General features: G+C 43.7%; 1 pseudogene; it reads right to left on the bottom strand.

Annotated features, from left to right (window-relative positions):
• Window positions 1-1,338: 1,338 nt before the first annotated feature.
• On the bottom strand, window positions 1,339-7,355 carry LOC116910981 (annotated as a pseudogene).
• Between the last annotated feature and the right edge of the window lie 1,871 nt (window positions 7,356-9,226).

Raw genomic sequence — 9,226 nt, 5'->3', positions numbered from 1 at the left:
GATTGTAGTTCTTCCCAGATACATTCAAGTTGACAACCAGGAATAGCCACTGCACCTACTATGATGTACTTTCCCACTGTAATAGACCTCCACACTCTGATACACCTCCTCAATTTGGTAGAGTTCCCTCAATTTGGTAGTTTGCTTCTTCCCTGTGAACTTCCCCACTGTGATGAAATTCTTCACTGTAATGGACTCCTCCACAGTGATACTCTTTCCCACTATGATGCACTTGCAGACTGTGTACTTACTGACTTGGATATAATTCCCCATTATGATGCACTTCCCCACTGTAGTGAACTTCCTCACTGTGGTGGTCTTCCCCTCTGCCATGTACTTCTTTACTCTGATGAGCTTCTCTAGTGTGATGAAATTCCTCACTTTGGTGTACTTTCCCACTGTGATGGACTTCCCCATGATGAAAGACTTCCCTACAGTGAAGGACTTCAGCAAAGTGTTAGACTTCCCAAATTTGGAGGACTTCCTCACTGTGATGAATGCATTATTATGATGGACTTCTCAACTCTGCTAGACATTCCCAATATGATGAGCTTCCTTACTGTGTTGGACTTCCCCACTGTGATAGACCTATTCATTATGATGACTTCCATACAATGATGCACTTCACATTGGGACGAACTTTCTAAGTGTATTGGAATTCCTTGCAGTTGGCACTTCTTCACTCTAAAGGACTTCCAAACTGTCATGGTCTTCACCAAAGTGATACAATTCCCTTTGTTATTGACTTGAACATTCTGATTCACTTCACACTGTGATGTTCTTCTACACTGTGATGGGCTTCCATACTGTGTTGTACTTATCCACTGGGAATAACTTCTCTACTGTGATGTACTTCTGCTCTCTGATGAACTTCCCCACTATGATGTATTTCCCCATCATGATAGACTTCCCTATTCTAATGGACTTTTCCACTCTCATGGACTTCTATATTGTGTTACATTTCCCCACTGTGATTGACTTCTCCACTGTAAAGTACTTCTCAATAGCAATGGTATTCATCAAATTTATCCATTTCCCCACTGTGATACATTTCCCAATCTGATGGACTTCCCTACAGTGATGGACTTCCCCAATGTGATGTTCTTCCCCCATATGATGCATTTCCTCACTGTAATGAACTTATCTAATCATATAAACTTCCAAACAGTGATGGAATTTCTTGCTGTGATGGTCTTCTCCACCCTGTTGAGCATCCCCACTATATTGAACTTCCCCACTGAGCTAGACTTTTACTTTCCTACTATGGCAGACTTCTCAAGTATGATGTAGTTCCCCTTACTCATAACCTGCTTGACTATGATGAAATTACTCAGTGTACTATCTCCACACTCTGATGGACTTCCTCACTGTAATGGAATTCTCCTTTGTGATGGACTTCTCCAATGTGATGAACTTCCCCTCAGTGTTGGATTTTCCCATCATGATGAACTTTATCACTGTGATTGGTTTCTCCAAATGATGCAGTTCCGCACTGTGATGCAGTTCCTCACTGTGATTTACTTCCCCACTGTGACAGAGTTCCCCACTTTGAAACACTTCAACAATGTGATTCACTTTCCCTCTGTGATGGAATTCCTCACTATTCTGAAATTCTGCAGAATAATGTCATGGGCTTCTCTACTCTGATGTTCTTTCCCAGCATAAGGTAATTCCCCATTTTGGTGAAATTATCTACTGTGATGAACTTCCCCAAGATAATAGATTTCCCCACTGTGAGGGAATATAATGGTTTTCCTGACTGGTGAACTTCTTCATGGTGCTGGACTTCTGCACTCTAATGGACTTCTGATTGTGACAGTCTTCCCCACTGTGATTAAATTAAACTCTATCATGGATTACTTCACTCTGATGCCCTTCCCTATTGTGTTGGACTTCCCCACAACAATGCACTTCTCCATTGTAGAGGACTTCCCTTTTTAGATGAACTTACCCACAGTGATGATCTTCCCCACTGTAGTGGACTTCCCCAGAGTAAAGTACTTCCCCACTGTAAATGATGTTCCAACTGTGATGGACTTCACAAAAGTGATGCGTTCCCCCCATCTGTTGGACTTTCTTACTGTGATGGACTTCCCTACTATTATTCACTTCTCCACAGTGATGGACATTTCTACTCTGATGGTCTTTTCTAGTGTGTTGGAATTTCCCACAACGATGGACTTCTGCATTGTGATGTCGTTCTCAAATCTGATGGACATCCACAGTGTTTTGTATTCTCTACTATGATGTATATTCCCCCTCTGAAGCAATTACCCACTGTAATGAAATTGCCCACTGCTGTGCATTTCCCCATTGTGATCGACTTCATCATGATGATAGACTTCACTCTGACTGACTTTTCCTCTCTGATGTATATCCCTAGCATGATGGTCTTTAGGACTGTGATACACTTTACACTGTGATTTACTTTTCCACTGTGATGTGATTCCCCACTCTGATGGATGGATCTCCCTGTTGTGATCCACTTCCTCATGGTGGTGTGCTTTCAACTTATAATGAACTTCTCCACAATGATGGGCTTTTCCTAAGGTGGACTTTCCCACTTTAATGCACTTGCCTAGTGTCCTGCACTTCTCCAAGATGATTATCTTCCTTGCTGTGATTAACTTTCCAAGGACTTCTTAAACATTAGGGTTTACCCACTATGATTGACTTCTCCACTTTTGACTCATTGTATGGACTTCCATACAATGATCTTTTTCCCCACTCTGATGGACTTCTCCACTCTTAAATGCTTGCCAGCTGTGGTGGGCTTACCCATTATGATGGACTTTGCCACTGTGATACATTTTCATTGCAATGGACTTCGCCACAGTGGTGTACTTCCAAACTGTAATATATTTCTCCACTCTGTTGGATTTCCTCACTGTGATGAACTTCTCTATTCTTATAAAATTCCCAGCCGTGATGGACTTTCCTACTGTGATGATCTTCTCCAGTCTGTAGAACTTCTACATTATGATGCACTTCCACACTCTGTTAGACTTCTACAATGTAATGGACTTTTCCTCTGTGGTAGACTTCTCAACTGTTATATCCTTCCCCCTGGTGATGGACTATTCCACTTGATGCAATTCCCCAGTGTAATCAATCTTCACACTGTGATGGAATTCCACAATGTGATATACTTCCTCACTGTGATGAACTATTCCACAATTATGGAGATTTCCTCACCTTAAACTGTGAAGTGAAACTAATTTTTTTTCTTTCTTCTTTTTTTTAACTCTGAATTAGACAGGTTATATTCTAAAACACACACAAATCAGTACCAATTAAATACAAAGTCAAAAGGGAATATAAATTACAGTTTTTTTGTTTTCAACAGATGATAGTAAAATACTACTGTCAGCTCATCACACACACAAACAGCAGCTTTTCAATAGTCTCCAAGGTCTTCCTCACAAATGCTAAGGACTTAAAAAAAATACAGCAGGCTGCACATGCTTTCTCTCTTTCTACAATACACAGGTAGCTGTACACAGAGGTCCATTGTACAGGCATCTACAGAGTAAGTACATAAAATATATTTGTAAAATTTTTCCATGCATGATCCTACAATATCTCTCCTCACATGATACTTTGAAAGCAAAAAAGGAAAAAGAATGACAACAGAGTGGTCCATATTTAATCCTCCTCAAACAAGGTGACATGTAAACCTGTGAACTTGATAGCTCAGTCTTTCTCTTTAGCATTTTCTAGAGTTGAGCAAAATGGCAAACCCAAACCACAAGAGAATCTAGCAATTCTGAAACAGACTGATAAAGAATCCGCCAATCAAGACTCTTCCCCAACTCTTGGTACATTGTTGCCTTGCTTGTTGTGGCACTTCCCTGTGCACCCTACCTGCTTGGACAGGTGCTGGAGCCGGAGCCGCTCCAGACTCATGATGTTCTCGACCTGCAGCACACCCCGAGTGTATTTCTCAATGTACGTCCCCCCATCCAAAGTGCCCTCGTTCTTACTCCAAGCTGCCAGGAGGGCCAGTGTTTCCTGGTCCTCAATCTCCTTGGTGGCCTTGGTATATTGGATACTATCTCATAGGTCACGCCACAAGAGTAACATATATTGATAAGTGATATTCGCCTCTTCAAACTGTGGGTGAAACTCTGCTTGTTATAAATATTGTATTCAATCTGCTTCCACAACACTAACTCCATAGCGGCCAGGTGGCTGAGCTGAATGGTGGTCTTCACAATCAGGTAGATCCTTTCGTTCTGTGATGTGACCCAGTTCAGGTGAAGAGAGTCGTGCACCTAGGAGTCCCAGGAGGCTGTGGCTGAAACCTTGTCATCACTGTGCTTTTTGATGGGCAGGTAGAAAAACAGGCTGTCATGTTCCTTGGGCAGGATGGATTTCACACCCGACTTGTGGGGGCCCAACAGCTGCTCATTGGCACTGAGGTTATCCGCGTTCAGATCCAGGAAGAGAACGGGCAGGTGTGTTTCCATCCCAGGATGTGGGACTCAGTCAGCAGGTACCCCCGGGATCCCGCTGCCGGGGTCAGGTACCAGCACAGCCTTCCTCTCCTCCATTAGCGCCACCCACTGCTCCACCAGCCTGGCTTCTCACTCCATGTCGTTTTCTGTTTTCTCCTTTTTTATTGCTGACTTTTTACATCTGTTCGTCTAAGTATTCCCATCGTTTAATGAGTGCATCTGACCATATCTCTCTTACACAATTCAAGTCTTCCTCCTGGTAACTGTCCAGCCCTCTTTGCAGCTTGATGGATCTGGCAGTCACACAGCAAATGGATACTGATAGGATGGCTTCAACCATGAGTGGCAGTGTCCCCGAATGCTACACAGGTCTTACTGTGACCTGTACTCTATGGGAGTGAACCTTTCTGAGTTGGAAGACACCGCCAGTGTTGACATCCTTCGCCTGGTGAACCTCCACTGCTCGTTCAGTACCAATATGGAGATCCACATCTCTATTCTCCGGGTCACTTCATTCCACCTGTCGTGTAATGTCCTTTTCTTCGCGTGGAGGGAATCGACCTCCCAGATGGGACTTCCGTTCCCAGCACACCTGTAGCCCCACACTTCATTTGCTAGTGTGCCATCAGAAATGAACTGTAGGAACTCTTCTGTGACAGTTACCACGTAGTCCTTACAGTGAGAGAAGGTCACTGTGTAATGGACATCCTTAGACTAAGGGGATGACATGTCCGGGACCACCGCGGGAGCAGCCACTGTAGACTCACACTGGTCCCAGAATGTGTACTGAGAGAAGACAAAATCTGACAGGCTTATGGGTAGTCCAGTTGCCTTTTTTTTTCCCCCGGAGCTGGGGACCGAACCCAGGGCCTTGCGCTTGCTAGGCAAGCGCTCTACCACTGAGCTAAATCCCCAACCCCTCCAGTTGCCTTCTTAATTATCACCCGGCACGTCAGCTTTTTGACCCGGTGGATGACTTCCCCGCTGCTCTCCACCACTTCAAGACTCCCACTCTCACTGTAGTTCTCGGAAGAGTCATCCTTTGACACGAGCTCTGGAACAGTTCCTTTAGCAAGCATCACCTCAACGTGGAGACGAACGGCAACCTCCCCCTGATAATGGGTACTGCATATTGAAGCTTCACATCACAGAAAAGACATTCCAAAAACACGTTAGCCACACCTATGAGGTTGTGATTCTCCTGAGCTTCATAAAAAGGGTCACCTCATTTCCCATAGAGCCTCTTAGCCTTGGGGACATTTTTTTTTCCATTCTTGGTAAAGGTTTCTCATATCAATTAACTTATTTTCCAGCTTCTCGAGGGTCCAGACCTGGGTGCTCTTTCCTTTCCTCCTGGTCTGGATGGAGGGCTCATTGACAATTGCTCCTCTCTTCCTGTTGGCACTGAGGTTGGCTGCAAGGATCTGAAGAGTCACTTGGTAGTCAGTGAGTTTGCTCATCTCCTCAGCTAGGAAGTTGGCTTCCCTCACCAAAGTGATGGCTTTCACCAGCTCTTGAAGCTTGGTCAAGCTCTGCCTAAAGAGTTCATCCCTCTCCTCATCCCACTGGGTCACTTTCTGCTGGGCTGTCTGGCTGCTGTAGGCCAAGTGGTCAGAGGCGCTGCTGGGCCGCTGCCTCTCCGGAGAGAGCTGCTGACGAAGCTGCTCTAGCTCTCGCTCATACAGGAGCGGCTGCTCCTCCAGGGCCGTCCTCTTCTCTTCCAGGTACTGCTTTTCCACAACCTGAACCACATTTTGAACTGGATCATTGCTGTTCAGTGTTTTCCTAATGACTTCCATCTGTGCGAACTTGTAGTTATAGTCTGGATCTGAGGAAGCCTCGCTCACAGCGTCTAGGTTCCGCTCTGCAGTGCTGGTTTCTTTCTCAAAGTCTTTCAGCCAGTCCCGCTGTTTCCTCTTAGGCAAGTTCATTCTGAAAAAGTGGTTGTTTCCCCCATAAGACCCTGTCACAGTGCCACAGCTGGGTAGTTTTGCAGACCCTGGTGCCATTCACATAGGACCTTGCGTTTTCTTTGGGCGTGAGAGTGATGTCTCCATCCCTTGCGATGTCGATCTCACAGTTCTCAGGCTGAATCCCTATTCCAAAGAACTGGATGTCCTGAGAGGTATCAAGCACCCACCCGGGTGCGATCCTTTAAATAGTAAACCAGAAGCTCACTGAGGGCAGGATCTGCATTCAGGTTGATGAGGTAGCACTTGTCATCTCCCACTTTGATGCCAGAGGTCTCCAGGGTGATCCTCAGGCTCTCCAGCTGCCGCTGCCTCTCCTGTGCGATCTCTTCCATTTGCCACAGCTCCTCTTCCCATGTCACTGTGAGCTCCTCAATTTCTCAGACTCTTTGAGCTTCTCCTTCGGCTCGGGGGCCTTCATGGCCTCAACCTGCGAGAGCTACTCTCTCAGTTTCTCCATTTCCTCTCGCAGCTCATGGATGACCTTGGCATTAGGATCCTCATTCAGGACAGCGTAATTCACAATACTCTTGCCTCCGTCTGCATATCTTAGCGTGGACAGTGTCTCCTCGTAGTTGTCTGGGGCTGGGCTGATGGTCGCTATCCTAGAGGTCTGGCTGTTCTCTCCTAAATTGTCCTTAAGAAGCCAAGTGTGGGCCGAATCTCGATAAGGTACGAATTTGTTTTTGCCTTTGCCAACAGCCTGGTCAGCCAGTGGTGATATAACCAATCCCGAGGTTGTAAGCCATTCGTTAATGTTGCTGCCTTCTTTCAGCCGCTCCAATACAGCTCCAGTCTTCGACACCCTCTCGCTCCCCATCAGGTATACAAGACTCACCTTACTGACTTTCTCCCCGGAGTTCCCAGACTGTAGGTCATACAGCGTCTGTGTGATGATAATATTGAATATTGTGTTCGATTCGTCCATGGACCAAAAGCAAATACCTTTCTCCCTGCCACCACTCCACAGAGAACTCCAAGACGCAGCGCCGGGGCATGCAGGCCATCCCAAGGGAGCGCGACTCAGGGCATAGCCTGACCCAGGGAGGGGCGGGCGCGGGACCAACTAATTTTTTTCTTAAGTTATATTTTTTCAAACACTTTTTCACAGATAATAAGAAAAGTACCCAGTGTATAGCTCCTTTATAAAGCATTGTTTTAGACCTGAATTAGTTAAGATGCTTGAGGCAATATTGAACATAATTTAAGAAACTTGGCCAATTCTAAGTGACATATTTCAGTTGGTTTATTAGAATAATAATGAAATAATGATACTTCGTTCACCGTAAAATATATTCTGAGATAATATGTGCCCTGTCTAAAGATTATGTAATAAAATATAAAAAAAGCCATTAACTGACAGTAGTTGTTTTAGGGATTATTTAAAGTTCTGGTAAAATGAATGATACAAGATCTACATATAGAGATATACAGTACTATATTCCTTAACTCGACGCAAATCCAAATTCTATCATAATATCCAATTTTTAAATTCTGTTCAAGAGCAAAACGGGTCTTCCTCAGAGATTAATGTCTGTGCTGGTTAGCTTTCTGCCCCATAATGGATATCTGGGATTCCTAGTGTATGAGGACCCAAGGCCTATTTTAAAACTATGAAACACTGCATGGTGAAGCAAACGTTCTCACCTCAGGGCTCAGGAATAAACGTTTAAGAAAGTTCATAGTTCTGAGATTCCCTGTGTACTGCATAGTGTTTTGGCAAAATGACACTAAGCAAAATCCTCAAAGAAGAGCAAGATTCAACTAAGAAAATGCCTCTTTAAGTTTGGGCTCTATGCAATCTTGTTTGGCATTTTCTTAGTGACTAATGTGGGAGGGCCCAACCCATTGTGAGCTTTTTAATTCCTGAGGTGGTATCCCAGGGAGAATATATATATTCCAATAAAGAGCAATCCTCTATGAACATTGCAAAAGCTCCTGCCTCCAACTTCCTTTCCTGTTTGTATTCCTGTCATGAGTTCCTTCATTGATGAACTGTGATTTAGAAATAAAGACCCAGATGACATAGCATGAATGACTTCATGCCTCCAACTAGAACTGCCTGTTTATTATAGGTCTCACCATGCTGTAGCATATAGTTATTTTGATAAAGCTTAAGATCAAATGTGTAGAAGTAAGAGAGTATCATTGATCTATGTACTATTTTCCCCAGTCAAAGACTGAAGTGATACCATAGTAATGAAAGATGCCAAAAAGAACATTATCAAGGGGGAGAAAAAAATCACCTTGCCTAGATGAGTAAATTATGTAAACCAGTGAAATTTGGGACTTCTCAAAATTTTTTTAAAAGGAAAAGAAAAGCTACATATATGAAATGATATAACCTGCCACTAGATGAAGTTTAATTAAATTTTTCCTTAGCAGGAGAAAATGTAAGTTTCAATCCACTATCACACACATACACTTAACATAATTAAAAACTGAAGATTAAGTTATTTACTCTTTTGTGCAAATGTGTGTTATATGCTTATGTATGTGATATACATATGTATGAGTATACATTCTTATTTGATTCTGCATATATGCATATATTTGTTGAATCCAGAAGCCAACATTAGCTGGTTTCCTCCACTGCCTCCAACAATTGCTCTGACCCTGGGTACCTGTATACTGGAGATCACACTAACTTACTTAGACCAATTTGCTGGTGATGCCTATGTTTCCTTTTATTTCTTTTCCTTTCCAGTGCTGTGGTTATTAATACACTTCTCCTCATATGGGTCTTACATGGTTCCTGGAGAACTGAACTCAGAAACTTAGGCTTGTGTGTCTATCACT

This window comes from Rattus rattus, chromosome 10 (assembly GCF_011064425.1).
Source record: "Rattus rattus isolate New Zealand chromosome 10, Rrattus_CSIRO_v1, whole genome shotgun sequence".
NCBI lineage: Eukaryota > Metazoa > Chordata > Mammalia > Rodentia > Muridae > Rattus > Rattus rattus.
The sequence above is the reverse complement of the archived record's forward strand: the minus strand, read 5'-3'. Positions and strand labels throughout refer to the sequence as shown.